This window comes from Cervus elaphus, chromosome 12 (genome assembly GCF_910594005.1).
Source record: "Cervus elaphus chromosome 12, mCerEla1.1, whole genome shotgun sequence".
Taxonomy (NCBI): Eukaryota; Metazoa; Chordata; class Mammalia; order Artiodactyla; family Cervidae; genus Cervus; species Cervus elaphus.
Genome location: NC_057826.1, coordinates 83,622,465 through 83,647,567, shown reverse-complemented (window position 1 = coordinate 83,647,567; position 25,103 = coordinate 83,622,465). Strand labels below are relative to the sequence as shown.

The window sequence follows — 25,103 nt, the reverse complement described above, 5'->3', positions numbered from 1 at the left end:
CCAAACTGAAGTAGATCTGAATTATGCAGGGGAGAATTGACAAGTACAGTGATCACAGTGATCTATCTACACTTAGGTACTATGTAATGTGTTCTTGCATTTGCTTAGCCAACAAGATACAAAGAGGCAGGAATTTGAATGTTCCTGTCTAACAGACTGAAGTATATATTTATGACTCCATAGGTAATTGGCTACAGGATAGATAAGCTTGAATATTAATGGAATTTTTCTCATTTGATTGTCACCGAAGTCAGAGAGAAAATCTACTCAACTAGAGCTTTGTTTATTCACCAGTGGTGTCATGTGTATATAAAAGCCAGGTGTGTGGTCATCCAGCTACATCATGAGACTCGTAAAGGGCTGGTTCCATGGAAACTTTCAAAGCACAAGGGACCCTGAAGTAGGGCCTTATCCTAGTTTGACATGGGTCCCTTGGCTTCCTGCTCTCACAGTTCTGACTCCTAGGATGAAAGCCTCCCCTGCCCGGCGGAGCAGCTCCAGCTCCAGCTCCAGCTCCGACCCAGAGCCCCTCTCCAGGGCCTCGCCATCCTGAGCAGGATTTTGACCGTCCTGCCTCTATTCCTCTGTCTGGTCTTCTGTTTTCTGAGTTTCTCTTCTCTGCTGCATCCATCCTACTTATCCTTTGAGACACAGCATAGACCCTGTATCCGTCAGGGTCCTGGCAAGTAACTGACAGATGAGGCGCCAGACAGTACACCTGAAGAGCGCTAAAGAAGGGACCACTTAAGGGGGAGGCTCGGGCTCAGGGGAGGAACAGGAGCCGCGGCAGCCCTCGGGGTGTGCTGGCAGCAGGGAGCTGCTACCCTCCGTGGCTGGAAGGGGCGAGAGGAGGGAGTGTTTACTGGAAGTCCGAGAGAAACACCGTTGCAAGTACGACTCCCACCTTCACTAGAGGAAGCTGGTCACTGCCGACACTCCACCCAGCAGAGAGGAAGCCAGAGGAGCGTGGAGACCTGCTCCGTTCTTCTGCTCCGCTGTGGTGCGGCTTGGTGGTGGAGGAAACCACGTCCTCCGAGCCACCTTCAGAGGTCAGAGCAGGGCGGAGGAGGCTGGAGCCTGGAAAGGGAGTGCCCTCGCCCTCTCCCAGGGGAATCCAAGCCAGGAGGTGGCTCTCTTGTCCCCGCCTGCCCGGGAGCACGTTTGCCCCTGGAGGAACTGGAGCACCTTTTGGTATTTCCAGTGTATCCTGTCTCCCCACTTACTCCCTGACATGGGCCTCTTCACTTATCCTTTGTGCTTTTCTCATATGGAAGCAACCAAACATTCTGGGATTTCTTGGTCACATCAGTTTTGAGTGTTCTGTTCCTTTGTTGCCTCCCCAGGGCATCTGCACCTGGGCCTGGGATGTTGGTGGATATTCAGGTAAGGCTGAAATTCTGAGGGTCCTGGGCCTGGTCTGGGGAGATTTCACCAGACGCAGCAGGAAACCAGAGCACAACGGAAGCTAAAGTTCAACTCAGGAGAAGCAGTTGGTGTGAGGGGGGGCAAGGAGTGTCACCAAAAGCCAGGGATCAGAGAGAGGAGTTGAAATGGGATGTGAGTTGGGAACGCAGGGCCGGGGGGACCTGAGCAAGCAAGTCCCATCAGGGCGACATCTGGAGGGGTGGGGAGGAGGTTTGGATGCAAGGTTAGAGAGGGTGCCAGAGCTGCAGTCTAGACCTTGATATCCAATATGGCAGCCACTGGCCACGTGTGGCTATGTCCATTTAAATTAACTAAACTTTACTAAAATTAAAAATTCAGTTCCTTGGTCTCATTAGACACATTTCAAGTGCTCTCCTGTGTTGTTCAGTGCAAGTTAGAACATTTTCACCATCATAGAATTTTCTATCGTACCGCCTGCTCCAGAAGGTCCTGGAAATTTTAGAGTCCCAACAATGCCAGCTCCTCATAAACCTGTTTGTTTGCTTTGATCTGTTCACATCTGTCTTACTATCACACAGACCTGTTTTCAAATCTTCACTTTGCTAGTGAGTCAGCACGTGATGAGTCTCGAGTTTTTTCATCTAGAAAATGAAGATAATAATAGAGGACTAGCTTGATTGAGGATTGAAAGTTGTCTTAAATGGTCAGATGTGCTACATGAGCTGTTTAATAAATTTCAGTTCCCAACCTCCCTTGTGACAACAATGCTGCTAAAATCGTTAAGAGCTTTGTTTATTAAGATCTGTTTCTGCTGGCACTGTGCTAAACAGTTTATTATGATTGTCTCACTTAATCCTCACAATAACTCTGTAGGCAGATAGCATCATTGTTCCCATTTTGCAGATAAGGAAATGGAGCCTCAGAGAGATGAAAGCATTTGCCTGATGTCACGCAGTGGTGAAGCTGAGTTTCTGTGTTCTTGGTTAAAATGGTCACACATTGTTCTTTGCCGTTTCCTATGTCTTATCTAACCAACCAGGCTGCTAAGAACATCATCTTGGGCTTCATTTGAATCCTGCTTCAATCTAGCATGAGGCCAGACGGATGCTTGGTTGTTAACTGACACATCAATTTTGATAAACTGTAATGAAAGCATTTATAATTTCTTCAGCCCTGATTATTGACTTTAACATTCTCACCACCACGGGGGTCTTGAAAACAAATCCAGGAACGCTCAATCGTTGTCTTTAATTAAGGGCAGAGCTGGTAGAGGACTAAAATCCGGATTTTAGGATCACCATGACCTTGGATGCAGAGGGAAGAGATTAGTTCTTACTTGAGGAGACTTGAAAAACCCAGAAAGGAAGTAGTAAGACCAAGCCTGGCTTTTGAATATAAGCAGCTGGAAAGTAGAATCTATGTCCTGGGGAAATTATTCGTTCTTTTGGAATTTCCGGTTCCTTAACTGAAAGAGACTAAGCCCTCCCTGCCCTGTGGGTAGTCTTGAGGATTGAATGGGAATTTAGGACCCATAACCCAGGGATGCCCGCAGTAAACATGCTTTATTCCCACTCCAGATAGCTTCCTGCTCACCCTGATCTTTCTGTTGGTGACAGGGAAGGAACTCAATTGTCTGTACCACACATGTTCAAGGAAACTGAAGTTGTGTCCTGGGAGTTATACAACTGATGTTAATTTCTACCTTGATTGGAAAGTGTCTTATTTCTTCCTTAATTTACTAAGATAAACTAGAACTGCAGAGGGACAGACCCCCAAACCTCATCACACCTCCCAGCCTCCCCCAGAGTTGGATCCTGGCTCCCTACCTCCCTATGACCACGGTCTGCTTGCCAGCACCTGGGTGATGGCACTGGGGAGGGAGGCACTGCGATGGTTTAAAGGATAGAGAACAGCATGTGAGAACCCATGTAGGACTGGGGTGGGGGGAGGACTGGGGTGAAGACTGGGAGGCTCCTGAGGCAGTGGATCCAAGTTTCTCTGCAGCCTGAAGTTAGTGACATCAGCCTGAAGAGAGACCTGAGCTCACTGGTCTCTCCCCACCTCCTCCTCCAGTCTCTCAACAGGTTATTTCCTCTGGTGAATCCCATCATGAGCTGTTTTTCCCTGGGTTATTATTTGGGGTCTGTGGGGGAATTTTAACTACCCTGGGTGGGAGTCGCCACATTGTTTGAAAAGACCATGTTGACTAAGTGTTAGATTCAGTGACATTATCTCCAAGCAGGTTGGGTGTGGCAGTTTGGTGTGGAAAGTTCTGATTTTAGATTCAGATTTCCCTGGGCTCCAGTCTTGGCTCTAGTAGGAGCTGGGTGTCAGCTGGACAGGTCCTTCAGCTCTTTGATATTTTGGAGCACCAGCTCTGTATTGCCATTTCACAGAAGCTATACCTTCTATCTTCACAACAAGCCTGATGTGGGTGATTGTATTTCCATTTTACAGATGGTGAAATTGAGTCTTTTGGAAGCGAAGTGACTTTCTCCTTCCTTCCTTTCCTCCCACCCTCCATCTTTTCCCTTCCCCTCTCTCCCTCCTCTCCTTCCCTCCCCTTTCCCTCCTTCCCTCCCCTCCCTTCCTCCTTCTCTCTTTTAATTTTAATTTTTACTGGAGTATAGCTGCTATACAATATTGTGTCCTTCTCTACTGTACAGCAAAGTGAGTCAGCTGTAGTCTACATGTATCACCTCTGTTTTGAATTTCCTTCTCTTTAGGTCACCACAGAACATTGAGTAGAGTTCCCTGTGCTATGCAGTAGGTTCTCATTAGTTATGTATATCTTATTATATCCCTCCTCTTCTTGATCACTCTATCACTCTTCCGGATACATTTTGAGTGCCTGCTAGTTCCACCTACATCATTACCTTTAAATATACTTTTGAGTTCAAAGACCCCTACTTGGGCTACTTAATGGTCTGCCCCTGAGACACGCTCCCTTAGGCTGTAGGTCAGCTTTGTTCTCCTCAGGGAGCGGGATGGCCCTCATAGGAAGGCAGTCCTCTCCCCTCTGCAGAATCAGGCATGGGTGCTCACAGCCAACTGCGTTCCTTCCCACCTGACTCTGGACCCCTGTCCAAAGTTCTACATCCCCCATGGGGGAGAGGCTCTGTGGTAAGTCCCTCATGGAGCTATGGCCCCTGGTGTGACTGTTGTTTTTCACCAGGCTTGACCATCACCCAGACCCCCTTGGAGCAGGAGATGAAGGCTTCATTTGGACTCAGGCAAGGACCCAAACCAAGGCAATGGAGAGAGACGGCAGGGAGACTTTCCAAAGCCGGCGTTCTTGACCTTTGTCTAGTCTTTGAGAATGTTCTGTTTTGAGGGGAATCTAATTCCCGAAGTGGATTTGGGGTTGAGGCTGAGGCTGAGGGGCTCAGGGAATGTCAGTGAGTGTTGACTGCTGGGCAGGGGCAGGCGAGCCTATGAGGAAGGCTTCATTCCATTAGCTCCTTGAGTGACTGCAGAAACCCTAGAGTAAGGTGTGATGGGTTTTTTATCTTTTTAAATTGAAGTAGAGTTGAGTTTTAATATTGTGTTAGTTTCAAGTATATAGCAAAATGATTCAGTTGTACGTATATTTCTTCAGATCCTTTTCCATTATAGGTGATTACAGGATATTGAATACAGTTCTTTGTTGTTGCTGTTGAGTCATTAAGTCATGTCTGACTGTTTATGACTTCATGGACTGACGCACTCCAGGCTCGTCTGTCCTCCACTATCTCCTACAGTTTGCTCAAATTCATGTTCATTGAGTTGGTGATGCTATCTAACCATGTCATCATCTGCCACCCCCTTCTCCTTTTGCCTTCAATCTTTCTTAGCATGAAGGTCTGTTCCATTGAGTCAGCTCTTCACAGCAGGTGGCCAAAGTATTGGAGCTTCAGCGTCAGCATTGGTCCTTCCAATATATATTCAGGGTTGATTTCCTTTAGGATTGGCAGGTTTGATCTCCTGGAAATTCTTGTTGTGTACGTATTTTATCTTTTAATCTCAAACTCCTAACCTATCCCTTTTGCCATCCCCTTTAGGAACCAAAAGTTTGTTCTCTATGTCTGTGAGTCTGTTTCCATCTCGTGAAGAAGTTCATTTGTATCATATTTTAGATTCCACATTTAAGTGATACCATGTAATGCTTGTTCTCTTTCTGACTCACTTCACTTCGTATGATAACCTCTAGGTCCATCCAGGTTGCTGCAAATGGCATTATGTCATTCTTTTTTTTTTTTGGCAGAGTAATATTTCATTGTATATATGTAGCACATCTTATTTATCCATTCATCTGTTGGTGAGATGTGTGTGTGTGCGTGCGTTTTAAACATCTACTGGCAAAAGAGTAAAGAGAAAGTTCTAGGATCTCCTCTCTCTCCGCATTGAGGAAAAGCTGGGTGTAATGGTCCTTCTGATCTTCACTTCTGTAGCACTTTAGCGCCAGGAGGCACTTGGAGGTTCTCAGCTTATTGGTCAGCACTCACAGAGGGTGCTATTTCACCTTCACGCTGGGTTGGTGGGAAGGAGCTACAAATCAAGCTCTACTCCCAAACTGGATGAAATGCACACCTAACCCCACACCATTGGTTTCTAGGGGAACCGCCCTTCAAACTTCCTCCTGCCATAGTCCCATTTTCTAACAACCTCCACTTATGTTGGCAAAGCATTAGGATCTGCTTCCAGAAGCTTCTACTTTGCCTAGAGCTTTGTTCCTACCCCTCTTCCTCTCTCTCTACTTCTTTGAATGGAATAATGTCTTATTCTTATAGTTATGGACTCTCACTCAATATGATGAGGCAGACAGGTAACTGAAGAGTGGGCCCAGAGAGGGGAAGGGACTTGCCCAAGGTCATACAGCTTATTAGGGCCAGACTTTCTCTGATTCTCAGGACAGTATGTTTTCCTCCAAACCATCTAGAACCACCTTGACTTTTCAGACCTCACGGAGAGCAAAAGAAGCAGAAAAGCAACGCAAACAAAGCAACAAACCCAGAAAGTAATAAAATCTCTGTTATTCCCAGCCCTGACCTGAGCCGCCTTTACCGCACAAATCGGAGAGAGGCGTTTCGCCACGGGCTGCTCTGCCCGGGATCATTCTGCAGGATAAAGCATCACATCTGGGGATGTCGCCCCATCCTGCCTTCATAGGTGTTTTACGCTCGTCTATGTAGGTTAGACTGTCTTCAAGCACACATCTGGGGAAATCACCCCACCCTGCCTTCATAGGAGCTTTATGTTTGTCTATTTAGGTTAGACTGTCTTCAAGGGTACCAGCCCTCCTCCTTGTTTTTCTTGGGTGGTTTTCGTTAAGGCTCTGCCTCCCCCAGGCAGAATCAGGGACTTGATTGTAGTTCAGGGACATCTATCTCCCCAAACTAAATTTCATCTCTCTTTAGGCCACTCGAGCTCTCTCTACCGGCTCTCTTTAGACCATTGGCCAATCTGTCCTTTTGCCGGGAGATGAGGCTAGCTGGGTTTGTGGTGTCACCCACACTGGTAGCTTGCAATGCTTTGTGAGCGTAGGCACACGCCTTGTGGCTCCCTGGTACTTTCTGGAATGCTAACACAGGTTCTAGCAATTCAGGGCAGAGATTGTGTTATTCACCTTAATATCCCTAGCACCTAGCTTGGGCCCAGCCCCACAGAAAAGATCTGTTGAGTTAGAATGTAATTCCCTGCACTTCTCTTCCACTTAGGGTGGTCAACCCACTGGTTCTCAGCTCTGCCATTTTGCTTCCACACTTTTATGCAAGCTGTTCCTCCTGCTTGGAATGCACTTTGGCCAGCTTTTGACTATCCAGAATCTTGTTGACTTTCAAGGACCAATTCCATCCACTAGTAGATGGCACACTCCTCAAGACAAAGGTTGAACTAGTTTATGTTTGTTACTCTAAGGCAGAGGAATGTGCCTCTGTGTTAGCACGTGTTGTTGCATGAATGAATGAATGAATAAAACTTTATGTTTCCGCATTTCAATTCCTTTTTAACTTCCTTCTAGAAACCCCTCCAGCCCACTGGGCTCTCTCCCATTAGGCTGATCTCCTGGTTGTGCCTCTGGATGCTCTGATCTCTACCTGGCTTCAGCCTCCCAGGCTGTGCTTAGATATGTTGGCGAAATCCTCTCTTTTAACTCTGTTTGTCTTATTTCCCCCAATTAAGTTGGCCCTAGAAGAAGGGCCATAAGGAAAGCTGGCCAAGCATATTCCAGAGGGGCCAGCTGAGGCCAAGAAGGACAGATGGCATCACTGGTCCAGGTAGGAAAGGAATCAGGTGCTGGAAATAGGCAAGAACGCTGGAGATGTGAGATCAGGTGTGAAAGATCAGGATTTTAGAACTGGAGTCAATCGGTTTTTCCATTTAGATGGTACAGCATTCCCAAGGGCTAGCATTGACGAAGAACCACATGCCAATGACAGTAGCCCTGGCATCTGGAGCTCAGATCCCAAAGCAAAGACTGGTATCTCTCAGCAGAGGCTGGTTGTTCTGTGCTAGGCCTGGGGGCTCTTGACCAACAGAAACTGGCAGTGGCCAGAGGATGGACAGAGGCCTTCAGATGAGTCCTGCCTCTAAAATGGCCAAGGGCATTGCAAGCTCCTGAGGGTTGGGATCATATCACCATCTCATCCCAGTGTTTGTCTAAGTTCCATCGAATTGAGATCTACAATGAGGAGCCTAGGAAGCTTCATCTTTAACAAGTCCCCAAGGTCCCGATTAATTGCTGAAATGTCACAGCCACTGCCTTCCCCTTCTGAGTTGGACAATTAGAAGCTACAACATAAATATTTCTTATGATTGAAATCAGGTTATATGTTATGTGTGTTCTTCTCTGCCTCTTGAGATCCAGCTAAGATTGACTCAGACCTCCAAAGCCCTCCCTGTGGAGATACAGTGACCCCCAAATTCCTGAGATTCTCTGGTAGATCATATGATTGGCTCTTGCTTCCCCAAGGCTCCTGCTTTCACACCTACTCTCTTTACCCCATGGCTCATGGGCCCAGAAGGGAAGTTCAGCCTCGTCTCATGTTCATAGGACAACTCTGGCACAAAGCAGCTGTGGGTCAGGCAAGGCAAAAACTTTAAGTTGAACACTAGGTGTTTCTGATTTTAAAATGCCCTCTGGCCATCCCACCACTGATGTTTCTCCCTTGCCTTTTACTCCAGGCAGCCACAGCTTTTGCAGGACCTTCTGCTCCCCAATTCCTCCCATCTCTGATTCTCTCTCTCCCTTTCCTTATTTTAAGCAATCCTCAATCCTTACCTCATTTCCTGCAGAACAGGCTTACCTGTGCCCCCATGGCCTTGGATCTGGCACATACCCATGCCTTTCAGACCTCACCATCTGCTCTTTAAGGTGTCTCCCCAGATAGAGACCTTCTACGCCTTAGAGGAATTCTAGTACCCGCAGTAGATGATAAATCTTCACCTCATTGCCTGTGTGTGGAGCACAGATGCTGGAAGGGATCCTGAAGATGATGAGTCAAACTCAAGTCAGGCAGGCAGTGGCCCAAGGTCTCTGGCAGGTGAGAGGCAGAGTAGAAGCTAGAACGTAGGCCTCTGGCTCTCATACGCCCGTTGATTAATGATCCCTTGAGTAATTCAGGATTCCAGTGCACTCACAAGCATTGCAATTAGGAGCAGGCTGTGAGGTCGGATCACGTGGTCCAAGCAGAACTGCCTGATGCGACCCCTATGGGTGCTTCATCATCATCTCACCCTGACTCAGGTCATTCTCACGGGCATAGCCCTCCCACCTCCACATCACTCTTGGGCTGACAGATGCCAGGATTCCCATTCATGAATATGCTGCTTGATCTTGACCCAGAATCGTCTTCTCTTCAGGTCTCTGTTGACCCTCCCTTAAAAACAGGTCTGTGTTTGGCACTGTCCTAGAAATTTGGAGAAATGTCTCAGGTACCTTCAAGGGATGGCATACTTGACTCCAAGTATGTGTGTGGCGTTAGGGGTGGGGAGGGGAGGATTCAGGGCTTTTCACCTCCAATCCAGGTGGCAGCAGCTTCACTTTTATCTATTCATTCTAACGACTGAGATTTCATACAGGCTTCTAATCAAAGATGATTTCCATTACTTAAAAAGTACTTGACAGCTTCTGGTGTAGCTGATGTCTGGGGTCCAGGGATCTGGAGAAATACATCCTTCCTGGATACAGTGAAAAGAGCCATCGTGCAGGGCTCCTCATGGCTGTGCCTTCCATGGGGCCATCATTAGCAAATTGGGACCTCCATCACGAGGCAGCTGGGGCAGCTGGGTGAGTGAGTGGGTCCCAGGCTGTTTTGGGGACTTTCTGAGTATTGGCAAGTGTGAATCAGGCCCCAGGATTTCCATTTCCTCTGCCCAATACGCTCTTTCATAAGTTATAAGTGTGTGCTTCAGCAAAACGCAGATGCTAAAAGTTCCACAGTCCAAAGGGGATGTGGGCGAGAGTGGAGGGCTGGGTGGGCACCAGCATTTCCACCGTGGGTGGTATGCTGTGGGTGAAGAGCCTTCCTGCCTGCAACCCTTCCTAGGAACGTGTCTCTGGCCCGTCCATGTGTTCTGTGGCCCTTGCATGTCTCTTCTTGTCCCAAGTGTCTGAGGTTTGGACAGCAGCCAAGGCAGGACCCAGGCAGCACCTGTGTGGATAAGGCCACTCCTGGTCAGCGATGTGCGTCTGGTTCCTGCTCACATGCAGACATGGCCTGGCCCATCGTTGGCTCCCTCTGGCCTCATTTCACAATCAAAAGACACAATAAAGTCTATGTACAACACTTCTGCGTTCACCCAATGCTTTCCTATCCATGAGCACACGCCACACTAGGAGGAAGGCAGGCAGGGACCACTCCAGGTCTTTGGAGTCTAAATCCAGTACTCTTCACTCTCCACTCCGAGACCTCCCAACCTCAGTCTGCTCCTCATGTCATACTTCTCCCTTGCTGAAAAGGGGACCGTTACTGACGTTGTTTCCTTGGCATTTCTTATCCTGCCTGAGTTATTAATACAGCAGTTTAATGATTTGTTCCTATAGACATTCATTTATTCTCTGAATCACTCCTTTGTTTAAATACTCACTCCATTTATTCAGCTGCTCATTCCATCATTTAGCAATTCATTCATTCATTCATGTCCTTGAATATTTACTATTTGGCTACTTCAGGAAATAAGAAAAATGCTAAGCTGTGATTCTTGACTTTGAGAAGCATAAACTCTGAGCAACCATGGGAAAGAGTATAATACACGATTTCCCAGTCACAGAGGATATATTTTCATTTGTTACTTACCACTAAGGGCTGATCGATACTATTGGCTTCTGTAAGTCATTAGCTTCCTGAAGTCGCAGATGTGTTTTGCTTGGGGAGATGCTGAGTTTTACGTTTCTGCAGTGCTGGGATCCTGTGGTTCCGCAGGAGTTTAGAGAAAGGAAGTTTCTGATAGCTGGGGTGGTCAGGGATGGCTTCTTGGAAGAGGTGGGATTTGAACTCAGCTTGGGAGATTGGGGAGGATTTGTGAAGGTGAAGACGAGGGGAGCATAGGCCAGGGATGGTAGGAGTGAGGGTTTGCACATGTTTGTGGGGCTCTGGAGAGGTGGCTGGGCCAGGTATGTGCGGGGAGGGGAAGATGTGAGCAAGTGGGCAGGCATGGGTAGAGGGTGGGGAGGGGGAGGTTAGTGGTCAGGAGACGAGACTGTGTTGGAACCTGCCTCTGGCCCTTCTGCACTTGACTGTTTGGTCTTGAACCTGAAATGTGAGTAGGTAAGAGCTTGGTAAATTTTCCGTCCAGCTTTGATAAGAAATGTGGGCACTGCTGTTTGGGTAACACAATGGCCCTGGCCTCTGTCAGTCTTTGGCAATCCAAACATTATCAAATTATTTTCTTTCTCCATCTTAATTTTCTTTTTTCTGTAGGAAAGAGAGAAAGTAAAAAATGAACTGTGAAGAGGCAGAGAGAAAAAGAGAGAGGGGAGAAGGGAGGAAAACGAACAGGTGATGTAGGGAGAAGTTAAGATGTTGAAGTAGAAGGAAGACAAAGCAGTGGGCAGAAGTGATACAGGTACAAGGGAGGCTGGAAGAGGGAGAGGAGGGAAAAGGAAAAGAGAGGGGAAAGGAGGAAGAGGAGATGGGTACGTATGTGCGTGCATGCTCAGTTGTATCCAACTCTTTGCCACTCCATGGACTGTAACCCTCCAGGCTCTGCTGTCCACAGGATTTCCCTGGCAGGAATACTGGAGTGGGTTGCCATTTCCTCCTCCAGGAGATCTTCCCAACCCAGGGATCGAACCTGCGTCTCCTGCATTGGCAGGTGGATTCTTTACTACTGAGCCACCTGGGAAGCCTGACGGGAGATGGGGGAAGGAAATGGAGAAGACAGAGAGAAGAGAGAAAAGGAAAACAAGAAAAGGAGAGAAAATGGAGAATCAAGAAGGGTGAAAAGCTGCTGGCATCTGCTTCATCCTCCTGAGAGCTTTGGCTATGTACCTCAAACACTTGGGATACATATCTGGATCTCTCAGAATCAAAGTGCCACAGAAGCACCAACTTCCCAGGGTTAATCACAAAATCAACTGCCTTTCCAAATGCCTCTTTCTTTCTTTTTTAACATTTATTTTTATTTTGGCTGTTCCGAGTCTTAGCTGTGGCATGCAGAGTCTTTTGTTAGGGCTGTGGGATCTTTCGGTAGTGTTGGGATTATTTGCAATATGTGGATCCAGTTATCAAGGATGGAACCTGGGCACCCTGAATTGGGAGCTCGGAGTCCCAGTCACTGGACCCCCAGGGAAGACCTCCTGATGGCTGGCTGTGCTTTCGCAGAGAGACGAAGAAGCAGCTGTCTGGGGTCCTCTCCCTCCCGTCCACCAGCATGGTCTCCCTGGGGATCAGAACACTCGTGTGCTTCCTCTGTAATCCGCAGAGGCAAAGCGGCAGCAGTTGTCAGAGACTTGCTTCCCTTCCCTTCCCACTGAAATGACCATGGAAACATCCCTTCTCAGTGGGGAAAAACACAAGACGTACACAACTCAAAAGAGCCAGGAGAGAAGATAGCTCCCTAATATGATAAAGAAAACCTATCTGAAGATAGGAATAAGACAAAAACATCCTCCATCAATAATATTGTTTAAAACATTTTCCTAGCACTTTTAGCCAAGGCAAAATTTCATAAAGGGGGGGAGGGGTGGTGCTGGTGGTGGAAAGCACCTTTTTCTCTATTGAAAAAGAGAAAATTATTATAGATTCTAGGGTATATAATCATATATCTAGAAAACATGGAGAATCAATAGAGATCCCTTTAAAATTTATGAGTTTGCTAAAGTGGCCAAAGGAATGGTAACATTAATAAACTCAGGGTCCGTGTGGCTCAGTCTCAGAACACAGTTATAGTTGAAGGAAACCTAAGTTTGACTGTAGGAACCTTAAAGAATCGTGCAGAGTTTTATTGCAGAATTTCTTAAGAGGGCTAGCTATGCCCAAAGGACTTACACATCCAAATAAACAGAATGTTTTCCAGAAATTCTCTAGACAATCTTCCCTCTTCCAGAAGCTACACCTTCATGGTGGCAGTTCATCCCCTGGCACTTCTCCATTCAGCTGGTGCTTTCATCATTGTGGTCTCTTCTCCCACCTACATTTTCTCCTCTACCAGTGGACCCCACTGCCCTGTGTCTGAGACTTGATGATGGCTGGAGGAGTGGCCTCTTGTGCCTTCTGATTGTCCCCACACCCCCAGAGAAGGGAGGACTGAATCCCTTGGGAGCATAACCCTTCTTTGCTGTCACTAGTCTTCTTGTGAATAATCACTGAGGACATTGCTAGTGAATATAGTCTCCCCCCTGATATGCAAGCTAAAATGTACAAAAACAAATCAATTTCTTATATACCCACAATAACCAGTTTGAAGATAAAGGCAATCAAAAACATCATCTGCCTTTGAATGGTTCTCAGAATTCTGTGGGACTTTCATGCAGAAAGCCACAAAACTTGATTCGTTTTGTGTAAGAGAAGATTTGAATAAATGGAGAAATGTCACATGTTTTTGGTTGAGAAAAGGGAACAATGAGGAGACATTCATTCTTCCTGAACTAATATGAGAGCTAGGCAAAATTACAATCAAAATCTCAATGGAAACTTTTGGCAATTTGGTAATGAACCTGATAGAATAACAAGCTAAAAATAGCTAAGAAATATTTGAAAGAGCAAGAAAACATGGTTTGTTTAACAATATTCAAACGTGTTTCAAAGCTGCAGCAGTCACTGTACAGCAGACTGTAGAGCAAGGCCCTGGCTCCAGAGCCCAGTATCAACAGCACAGAATCCGTTGCTGTAAAAACAACCTTTCTGTGGGTATAAAAGTCACATGAGATAAAAAGAAACATTGCAAATCAATGGGGAAGGGTTAGATGAACAATTATGTTGAGAAAATTTACTACTTGGGAGACAATCACTTTAGATCTTTTCCTCAAGTAAATTTCAGATAAATTATGGCATTAAACACAAAGAATCCCACCACAACAGAAGTAAACAGAAGTGAATATTTAAATCATCTTAGAGTGGGAAACACCTATCTAAACTTAAAAGAAATGAAAGAAATCACAAAGGAAATTACCTACACAAAACTCCCATAAATATATTTTAAAAGACATTAAGAAATAAAAACATAAGTGACAAATTGAAAAAAATGACAAAAGGTTAACAACCTTTTTATATAAAGAGCTCTTACAAAGTCTTAAAAAACCCTCTAAAATCCCAGTAGAAAAATTGGCAAAAACATTCACAGAATAATACATACAAATAACTTACATTATGAAAAAAATGCTTAATTTTACTGTTTGCCAAAAAAATGCAAAATAAAACAAGATTCCATTTTCATCTGTTCAATTGTTGAGATTGATGATGATGATGATGAAATAAATATTAGTGACCATGTGATGAAACTGGAACATAAATTGTCACAGTCTGGAAGAATTTCAACAGTCTTACTATTTTTTGACTCAACAGTCCTATTTCTAGGAATTCATCATAAGAAAACACTGATGAGTCAGAACTTTCATCACAACATTGTTGTTATTATTTTATTTATTTGGCTGTGTGGGGTCTTATTTGCAGCATGTGAACTCTTAGTTGCAGCATGTGGGATTTAGTTCCCTGACCAGGGATTGAAACTGGGCCCTCTGCATTGGGAGCTCAGAGCGATAACCACTGGACTACCAGGGAAGTCCCCATCACAACAGTATTTACCAAACTTAAATATTGGAAGTCACTGAGGCATATGGCAACAAGAGATTGATAAAATAGGGTATATTTATGTTGTAGAATACATTTTAAAAAGCATGTATCAAGGAATTGTTAAAAACATGGGAATATGCTCACAATGGAATGTTAAAAATGAAAAAATAATCAAAAGTGTGTGTGTAAGGATGTGCACGTGTAAGAACAGTGAATCTCAGTTTTCTACTCTTCTGCATGTAGTATGGAGGAAAGGCAGAATTAACATGGCCTACTACTTAACTTCTGGCCCTCAACCTTCCTATCTGTAAAATGGGCTCGTGATGCTTGACTGAGAGCTGTGTGAGGATAAATGAAATAGCCTATGAGAACATGATATAAGTTCTGATTTTTCATGCTCCTGTATTCTCTCTCTCCAGGGAGGCTGGATTTCTCTAATGGCAAGAGCCAACAGGCTCCTTTACCCTGTAAGAGGAGGAATTGAATTGGTTGGTGTTCATTGAGATCTGCAGGTCAACTTTAAGTTCTGGAATTGTGTTCTGTTCTAGCCTTGACTCAACCTCATGCTCCTTGCATGACCGTAGACAACTCACCATCCACCTCTAGACTTCAGCTCCTTGGGACCCGATGAGGGCATGACTATGGTCCCTTGGAGAGGTGCCACGATACAGTTCTCTTTGAACCTCACAGTTGAAAGTCATAGTCATCTCATAGTTCATTTGGGTCTGGAGTGGTCTCTGGCAGGGCTACTGCCCACAGTCAGATGGATTGACTGATCAAAGGATTCAATCATTATGTTGGCACATGACGATAGGAGTTTTCTTCTGTTTCATTTGCTTCTGTGTCCTCCATGCCTAGAACAGAGTTTGGTACCTAGTGGGTACTCAGTACCTATCAACTGAATGAAGAATGGATGAGGAAGTGAACTGATGGGCAATCCTGAAAGAAGATGGGTGTCCTCAGGATCTCTCCCACAGGCCTTGGAGCCATCAGAAAAGGAAGAGGGAAGAAGGTAAAAGTTAAGGTCGTGCAAGAGAAGAGAATGCACAGGAGGCTGCAGCCCCCTGGGTCTCCACTAACAGCTGCACGCTGGGCCTTGCTGCTCCCACCGTGTGCACGCTGACCAGGTTGTGGTGGTGGTCCCAGGACCCTGAGGCTGGCTCTGTGCTGTATGTTTTAACCTGTGTTGTTTCATTTGAGCCTCACTTTAATCCTGGAAGGTTAGTATGATTATCCCCATTTTTCATACAAGGCAATGATTTCAGACAGATGAAATTTTGTCCACATGTCACATAACTTTTAAATAGAGGAACTAGAATTTAAACCCGGGGCTTCTCAGGTGGTGCTAGCGGTAAAGAATCCACCTGCAAATGAGATCCAAGAGACACAATTTTGATCTCTGGGTCGGGAAGATACACTGGAGGAGGAAATGGTAATCCACTCCAGTATTCATGCCTGGAAAATTTCATGGACAGAGGAGACTGGCAGGCTACAGTCCATGGTGCCACAGAGGGTCAGATATGACTGAGCGACTGTGCACAGAATTTAAACCCAGGATTGTCTGAATTACAAAACCTTGACCTTGAAGCCATACTCTAAAAGTGTTTCTCTCCTCAAACTTCTCCCTTTACTAGAAAGGAAAAAGTCTACTTTTGCTGTGTGTGCATCTTTGGAGGGGTCCCAGCTCTGCTCTTAAATCATCTCCTGGATATGAGTGTTGTGTTGGGAATGGGCCATCAGCTGGTGATGGATCCCCACCGTCTATCATGCCCCCGCAGCACTCTGACACGCAGTGCTGAAGTGTAATCAGAGTGATGGTGTCCTGATCTATGGGGGGCGTTCATCATCCCAGGGCTGGTACCTTGACATAGTACCTTAGCTTGCTGTCAGCGGGACGGCTCCTTAATGTATTTCTGTAATATATCACCCACTGAAGGTGGCTAAGGAGGAACGCTGATGCCAGTCGGCTGGAGCCCTTTCCATGAGTGTCCCTGAGATCTTGGTCTCTTAAAAATTCATACGGGCTTGTGAGTTCGAGTGAGCATAGAGAGAGAGAGCATATGAGAGGAAGGCAGAGACAGAGAGATGGAGAAAGGGTGAGAAAAGAGAGGCAGAAAGAGATGCAAAGGAAAAGAAGCAGGAGAGAGTTGGAAAGCAACCTAGGCATGCCAGCTTTGGAGTTAGCACAGATAGCATGGGGAACCTCTTTATCTGGCTTTAGTGGGGGCCTTGTTCCCTGGGGAGTGGGGGGTAAAGGGGTTGGGTAAGGAGGTGTGGTTGCTGGAAGGACATGGGTCCAGGACTAGCAAATGGGGAATCTGTGGTCTGCCGGGAGTTTTGGCCATCTGCCTTGATTGCTCCAGAGGTCACCTTGATAGGAAAGATTTCTAAGACTGCTTCTTGGACCCCGGAACCCCATGTCCATCTGCCCACTGGACAGCTTTACTCAGGCAACCCAACAGCACCACAGCTCAGAGGGCACCAAACTGTGGTCACCTGTCCACTTTGGTCTCCCCCTGGCTTCTTTATTACAATGAAAGGCCTCACCAGTCTCCAGGGCCCCAGATCTCATGGTCATCTTGTCCCATCACTCTTTTCAAGGGTCCCAAGCTCTGTCAATTCTTCTGTTTTTGTTGCTTTAATTCTAACCCCCATCAGTAATGTGATTGATTGGGTCAGAAAGGGAAAGTGTTAGTCATGCAGTCATGTCTGATTCTTTGTGACCCCATGGACTGTAACCCACCAGGCTTCTCTGTCCATGGAATTCTCCAGGCAAGAATACTGGAGGGGATTGTCATTTCCTTCTTCAGGGGATCTTCCCCACCCAGGGATCAAACCTGGGTCTCCCACATTGGAGGCAGACTCTTTACCAACTGAGCCACCAGGGAAGCCATCAGTCAAATATTTACTGGATTACACTCTGCCCCAGACACTGTGCTAAATGACAATTTGTCCCCAGTGGTAGCTCTCTCTAGTCATCACATCACTATCCAAAACTGGCCTTCCTAAGATACCCTCTTGTCATCTTACTTTTCAGCCCCTAAAATTTGTGCCACCTTGTGGGCTGTAAAGGTCTGAATGGGAGCGTGATTTGCAGGTAGATGGTTCTGAGGGTCTAGGTCAAGCCTGGAGCGGTATTGTCCATGTTGTGGATGGCTCCTTGACTCAGCTGTAGCACAGAGCAGAAGGGAGGAGGAGGTGGGCAGGATGTGTGGCGCTATTTTTAGGTGGGGTCCCACAGTGCCCAGGATCAGCATGATATTAATTCAAAGAAAATAGTCCAGAAAAACAAAAATAAAAGCAATTCCAATCGAGATTGGATTTCTCATAAGGCATTCAAGGAGATCTATATGATGACCCATCTTAAAATCCCATTGCCACTCTTCCAGTCTTCTCAGCCCTGTAACATCCTCAGCTCCTCAATGTCCCACCAACACTCTTTTTAATGCCCAGCTTTTCTGTTTCTCTTCTTCCTCCTCTCCTTCCCTCAATCCCTTTAATTCTATAGAGCAATTTATACACTTGGGCTTCTTATCATGTTCCGTTTATTTCACCCATTATCTAGATTCTCTAAGAACACAGGCAAGTCTGGAAGCTGACCCAGTAAGCCTCCGGATATCCAATTGCTCCCGCACCATTTGTTGAAAAGGCTGTCTTTATTCCTTCAAATTGCTTTTTCATCTTTGTCAAAATCACTTTGGCATATTTGTGTAGATGTATTTCTCAGTTCTCTGTTTTGTTCTATTGATCCAATATTCCTATCCTTCTGCCCTTATTATATAGCCTTGATTACAGTGGCTATAGAAGTCTGAAATCTGGTAGATTGATTCCTCCCACTTTATTCTTCTTTCTCAAAACTGTTTTAGCTATGTTAGTTCCTTGCCTTTTCATATACATTTTAGAATAATCTTGTCTACAAAAAAATCTTTCTGAGATTTTTTTTTCACTAAGTCATGTCCTACTCTTGCAACCCCATGGACTGTAGCCTGCCAAGCTCCTCTGTCCATGGGATTCTCCAGGCAAGAATACTGGAATAGGTTGCCATTTCCTTCTCTAGAGATTTTGATAGGAAGTACACTAAACGTATATACCAGTTTGGAAGAATTGAAAGTTTGTTGAATCTTCCTCTTTATGGAAGAGATTGTGTAGAATTGGTGTTAATTCTTCTTTAACCATTTGGCAGAATTCTCTTGTGAATCCATTTGAGTCTGGAGATTTTTTTTTCTTGGGAATTAAAAATAAATTATAGATTCATTTTCCTTGAATAGTTTTAGATTCACTATTCAAATGATTTATTTAATATTAGGTGGATTGTGGTAGTTTGTATTTTTTAAGGAGTTGGTCTATTTCATCTAAGTTAGCAAATTTATTTACATAGATTCATTGTAGTATTCTCTTTATGCTTTTCATGTCTGTAGGTCTGTAGTAATATCTCTTCATTTCATTTCTGATTTTGGTAATTGGTGTTTTCTCTTTTTCTTTGTGAGTTTTTCTAGAAATAGTAAATTCTATTGATCTTTTCAAAGAACCAGCTCTTTGTTCATTTTCTCAATTTTTTTCTGTTGTCAGTTTCATCAAATTTACTCATATTTATGCTTTCCTTCCTTCTACTTGCTTTGGGTTTACTTTACTCTTCTTTTTTGAGGTTCTTGAGGTGGGAACTTAGATTATTGATTTGAGACTTTTCCTCATTTCGAATGACAGCACTTAGTGCTACAAATTGACCTTTTGGTATGGCTTTAGCTGTCCCCCCCCCCAATTTTGATATGTTATATTTTCATTTTCATTGAGTCCCATGTATCTTGAAATCTCCTTTGAGACTTCCTCTTTGACTTATGGGCTATTTAAAAGGGGCTTCCTTCGTTTCTAGATGTTTGGAGATTTTCTTGTTATTTTTCTGTTACTGATGTTTAGTTTGGTTTCATTATAATTGGAGAACACACCGTGTATGCTCTCAGTTGTTTTACTTTTGAGGTTTATTTTTTTAGCCCAGGATATAGACTATCTTGGTATATGTTCTGTGGGCAACTTGAAAATAACACATAGTCTGCTGTTGAGTGGAGTGTTCTATAAAGGTTGATGAGAACCTGTTGGTTGACAGTGTTGAATTCTATATTCTTGCTTGTTTTCTGTATATAATTAATATATATTATTGAGAGGAGGTATTTAAGTCTTTTATTACAATTGTGGATTTGACTATTTTTACCTTTTAGTTCTATCAGCTTTTGCTTCACATAGTTTGCATCACTGGTTTTCGGTGAATTCACATTTAGGATTTCTATGTCTTGTTGGTTTTATAATGTTCTTCTCTTGTCTCTGGTAATTTATTTTTGCTCTGAAGTCTACTTTGGTGGTGGTGGTGGTTTAGCCGCCAAGTTATGTCTGACGCTTGCAACCCCATGGACTATAGCCTGCCAGACTCCTCTGTCCATGGGATTTCCCAGGCAAGGATACCAGAGTGGGTTGCCATTTCCTTCTCCAGGGGATCTTTCTGACCCAGGGATTGAACTTGCATCTCCTGCATTGCAGGGGGATTCTTTACCACTGAGCCACTAAGTAACCCCAAAGTCTACTTTATCTGATTATTAATATAGCCACTCCTACTATATTTTGATTAATGTTTGCATGATGTCTCTCTTCTTTCTTTTAGTTTCATCCTGCCTATGTTTTATTTGAAGTGAGTGTGCTTTGGTAGCATTTGGTTGGGTCATGCTGTTTAATTCACTCTGCCAATCTCTGTCCTTTAATTGGTATATTTAGAACATTTATATTTAATTATTGATATTTCAAGGTTTAAATTTGTTTTATAGTTTCTGTTTCTTGTCTGTCAGTTTTCTTTTCCCTGACTTTCTATGAGTTATTTGAACATTTCTTAGAATTGTGTTTTGGTTTATCTATAGTATCTTGATCAGATCTCTTTGTTTAGCATTTTAGTGGTTGCTTTCAGTATTACATTATATACATAACATATCATAATCTATTGGTGTCATCATTTTTCTCATCCAGTGAAGTGGAAAGTTTACCTCCTTTTACGTCTTTTTACTCTCCCCTATTTTACATTGTTTTGTTTCCTCTCCTATCATTTAAAACCACATCAAATAGTGTTATAATTGTTTCTCTGACAAATGTAATTTAGAATATTTGGTAACAGAAGGAAAGCCATTTTTTTTGTTTTTTTACCCACACTTATGTTCAGTGTTCTTTATTCCTTCCCAATGATCCAAGTTTCCTTCTTTTATTGTCTCCTTTGGACTTAGAAAAATTTCTTTCTTTCTTCCTTCCTTCTTTTCCTTTCTTTTGAGTAGGCGTGTTGCAAACAAATTCCCTTTATTTTCCTTGATCACTATACATCTTCATTTTCTAAGGATATTTCTGCTGAATATAGGATTCTGCGTTGGTCTTTTTTTTTTTTTCCTTCAGCACTTGAAGAACGTTGTGCCACTTTTTCTGCCTTCTGTGGTTTCTGATGAGAAATATGTTGTTTAAGTAGTTTTTCCTATGAAGCTGAAGTGTCATTTTTCTCTGACTGCTTTTGAGATTTTGTTTTTACTTTCCAGAGTCTTGGCATAGGCTTCTTTGACTTTGTCCCATTTAGGGCTCACTAAGATTTGGGAAGTTTTCAGGCATCATTTCTTCTAAGCTTTTTCAATCCTGCCCTCTATCTCTTCCTTCTGAAACTCCAGGGCCATGAAATTAGATATTCTGTTATAGTCCCACAGATCTCCAAGGCTGTGTTTATTCATTTAGTCTATATTCTCTTTGCTTTTCAGGTTGTGTGTATTATTCTGTCTTCCAGTTCATCAATTCTTTTCTCCATTCCCTCCACCCTGCTGTAGAACCCATTCACTGAATTTTAAACTTTGGTTATTGTATTTTTTAGTTCTAAAATTTAATTTCTCCTTTATGTCTCTATTTCTTTACTGAGGCTATTTAAAAAATAATAATTTTATTTATTTTTGGCTCTGCTAGGTCTTCCTTGCTGCACAGGCTTTTTTGTAGCTGCAGTGAGTAGGGAGTACTCTCTAGCTGCCAAACCTCTCATTGTAAGCTTCTCTTGTTGCAGAGTACTGACTCTAGGGTGCATAGGATTCAGTAGTTATGGCACGTGGGCTTAGTTGCTCTGCGGCATGTGGGATCTTTCCAGATCACGGATTGAACCTGTGTTTCCTGCATTGGCAGGCTGATTCTTTAGTACTGAGCCACAGGGGAAGCCTAAGTATATTTTTTTATGTGTTTCAGGCATGTTCATAATCTCTCATTGAAGCATTTTATCATAATTGCCTTCAAATCTTTGTCACAGATAATTCTCACATCTTTGTCATCTTGGTGTTGGCATCTATTGATTGTTTTTTCCATTAAACATGAGATCATTTTTGGTATGATGAGTAAGTTTTTATTAAAATCTGGATATTTTTGTATTATGTTATGAGACTCTGGATCCTACTTGAAGCCCTCTGGTTTGGCTGAATGTTTGTACACCACTCCAGCCAGGGCAGGGTGGGAAGACACCTGCCCTGAATAGTGGGGTAGAAGTCCAGGTTCTGCACTCAGCTCCCGTTGATATGTGAGGGGGATCTCCATCATCCATGGGTGGGGTTAGGATTTCTGGCAGTCTCCATTGCTACTGAGTTGTAGGTGGCCGTGTTATCCAGACTGGCTTTCCACTAGACCTTCTTTAATACCACATTCCAGTGGGGCGATAAGAGGGAATGCCTTGTTACTATCAAGTAGGGTGGAAGTCTAAGTTCCCCACTTGACCTTTGCTAGCATGGGTAGGGAGGGGGGCCACAGTTTTGGTTTTTTTTTATTCTGTGGTATTTGGCTAGAGTAGAATAGCTATTGTTTAACTGTTTTCTGTCTTTCTAGGCTGCCCCTTTGGGGCTTCCCTGGTGGCTCAGAAGATAAAGAATCCGCCTATAATGCAGGAGACCTGGGTTTGATCCCTGGGTCAGAAAGATCCCCTGGAGAAGGGAATGACAGCCCACTCCAGTATTCTTGCTTGGAAAATCCCATGGACAGAGGAGTCTGGCAGGCTGCAGTCTATGGGGTCTCAGAGTCGGACACGACTAAGTGACTAACACTTTCACTTTCAGGCTGCCCTTTTACTTGTCCTTTCACAAGAGAACAAGATTTTGTTGGGACTTTCTTTTAATCTCTGGTCACTGGAGTTTCTGGGTTGTTGGTTTCTTCAGCTCCAAGTCTGGGATGTATGAAACATAACAAAAATGCAAAGAAATCATCCGTGTGTAGTTCCTGGGGTCATGATATCCCTAGTTGATCTGCTTTGGTCTATCCACCTCTCAGAGTCTGCCTGTGATGGTTTCATATGTAATGTCCAGGGATGCAGCTCAACTTAGCACGAGGAATAGGGGAAAGCACGTCTGGTTCATCTTCTGGAACTAGAAGTATACTTGAACTTTTCTTTTAAGCTGCTGAATCCTTCCAAAAATATTGTAAGTGGAAGCCTAATACTTCAAGGAGAACAATGGAGATGTTTCAATTGAAGTGTGGGTGGAGATTGCTGCCTGACCACTAGTTCCTGGGCCTTAGTAGCCATTGAAGTATCTCCTAGAGTCCAGGATGTCCATGGGGAAAACCAGAGTCCTAAATGACGCTTCCTTTTCCTACATGCTGGGACATCCGTGGGGAGAAATTCCACACAGGAAGGAAAGCTTGAGGACTTTGAGTTATAGGCAGATTTTGGACAAGTAGGAGTTGACTGACTACCTCCCAAATGAGCCACTGCCTACTCACAGCAGCCACTTGCCCATTAACACAGCTTGCACTGGTCACCTTCCCTTCCCTGCCCACCTCCTACACTGCCTTCTCAGTGCTTCCTGCGGTTACATCACTCAGTCATGTCCGACTCTTTGTGACCCCTTGGACTGCAGCCCACCAGGCTCCTCTGTTCATGGAATTCTCCAGGCAAGAATACTGGAGTGGATTGCCATGCCCTTCTCCAGGGGAGCTTCCTGAACCAGGGATTGAACTCAAGTTGCTCACCTTGCAGACAGATTCTTTACTGTCTGAGCCACCAGAGAAGCCCCCTCAAATGAACTACTTTTCCTCAAATCCTTGTCTCAGGGTCTTCTTCTGGGAGGAGTCACACTAAGACAGGACACACACATGCTTTTGATTAATGTAATCAGTACTGTGTGTGTGAGTGATGGACTGACCCAGAAATGACAAGAGTGACCTGTCCCCCTTGCATCATCCTCTTCAAAGGGACAATTGATCAGAGGATGTTTTACCCCGAGGCCAGCCTGTTCTTTAGAGGCGCTGTTAAAGAGGGGGTGTTCTCTGGCTCAGGCTGAAGGTGGCTTCAAGTACAGGAGCCTGGATGAAGGAGAGAAGCTTAACTCGTTTGGTTAACAAGCATCTTGTTCCATTTGACTAGTGGGGACAAAACAGTTCACCTATCTTTATAAGAAAGGGATTGGAATTTGGAGTCTGTGTCTGCTCTGTAATGAATAAACAGGGGGACATTATAAGTCCTATCTGAGTCACAGGGGGAAGGATGGTGATGAACTATCTTTTCCAAAACACAAAGAGATGGGCAGGTGGAGGGGGCGGGGATTTCTTTGACCTTGCTGTTTTCCTGGATCATGGGTTTAGGACAAGTACAACATTTTCACTCCTGTCCTAAAAATTGAGTTGAGCCCTGCAGGAAATGCAAAATAGACCCAGCATTTCTCCATGAGGACAATTAGGGATCTTAGCAAAGTGGATTCCCCACGTGAGCTGCTCTCAGCTAAGCAGGAGCTCCCTCCAAGCTCCGTGGGGGTGGGCCGGGGTGGGGGACTTCCCAGACTGAGTTCCCAGGCGGTTGCTCCTAACTCAGAGCTTAACTTCCCTCCTCCCATTCCCCCACCCTCCCAGCTCCCCGCCACCCCCTTCCCTGCCTGCCACACAGCTGTTTTGCCAACATCGCTGCCTGATTATCTTTCAAGTGGCTTCTTGGAGCAGATGTTCCTGGCTCCTTGCTGCATCAAAAACAAACAGGCGCTGTGTTGTCATTCGCTCTCCTGGGGAAAATCCCTCTGCTGCCACAGATTCTTCTGGAGAGGTTCAGGGAGGGCTGTGAAGTCTCTCCATGCTGCTCCTTGCCAGGAATTTGCCTCCAGATGGATGGCAGGGGCTTTTTGGGTCTTCTGAGGTGTGTGTGGCCCCTTGGGGGCGTAAGCTGGGGAGGCATACTTGTAACATGGGAAAGAAACTCCCACGTAGGGGAAGCAAGGGTGGGCTTTGCTCCTGCCACTACCTCCTAATATTATTTAACCTTTTGAAAAACATAAACACCCCCTTCCCAACTTTGGATCTGAAGAATCCCCCAGGGATTGATCCTCATTGAAAATCTCCTTTGTTTCATCAACAAGAAAATGCTCTTGACTTGCTTTTTTTTCTTTTTTCTTTTTGAGGTTTGTGTTATGAAAGCAATGGGTTTTTGGTTTCTGTTTTGTGAACATGAAAGTCTAATATGCAGTTGAACGTATCTTTTAAAAGTTT

The 25,103-nt window shown here is 44.5% G+C and overlaps 1 long non-coding RNA gene across 1 annotated transcript in view; it reads left to right on the top strand.

The window, feature by feature from the left end:
- The first annotated feature begins 1,304 nt into the window (after positions 1-1,304).
- The window catches only part of LOC122705569, a 35,718-nt gene continuing 11,919 nt past the window's right edge, over positions 1,305-25,103 (top strand). The window contains exon 1 of the long non-coding RNA XR_006344138.1: positions 1,305-1,383. This is a non-coding gene — a long non-coding RNA (uncharacterized LOC122705569). The remainder of the gene's footprint in view (positions 1,384-25,103) is intronic.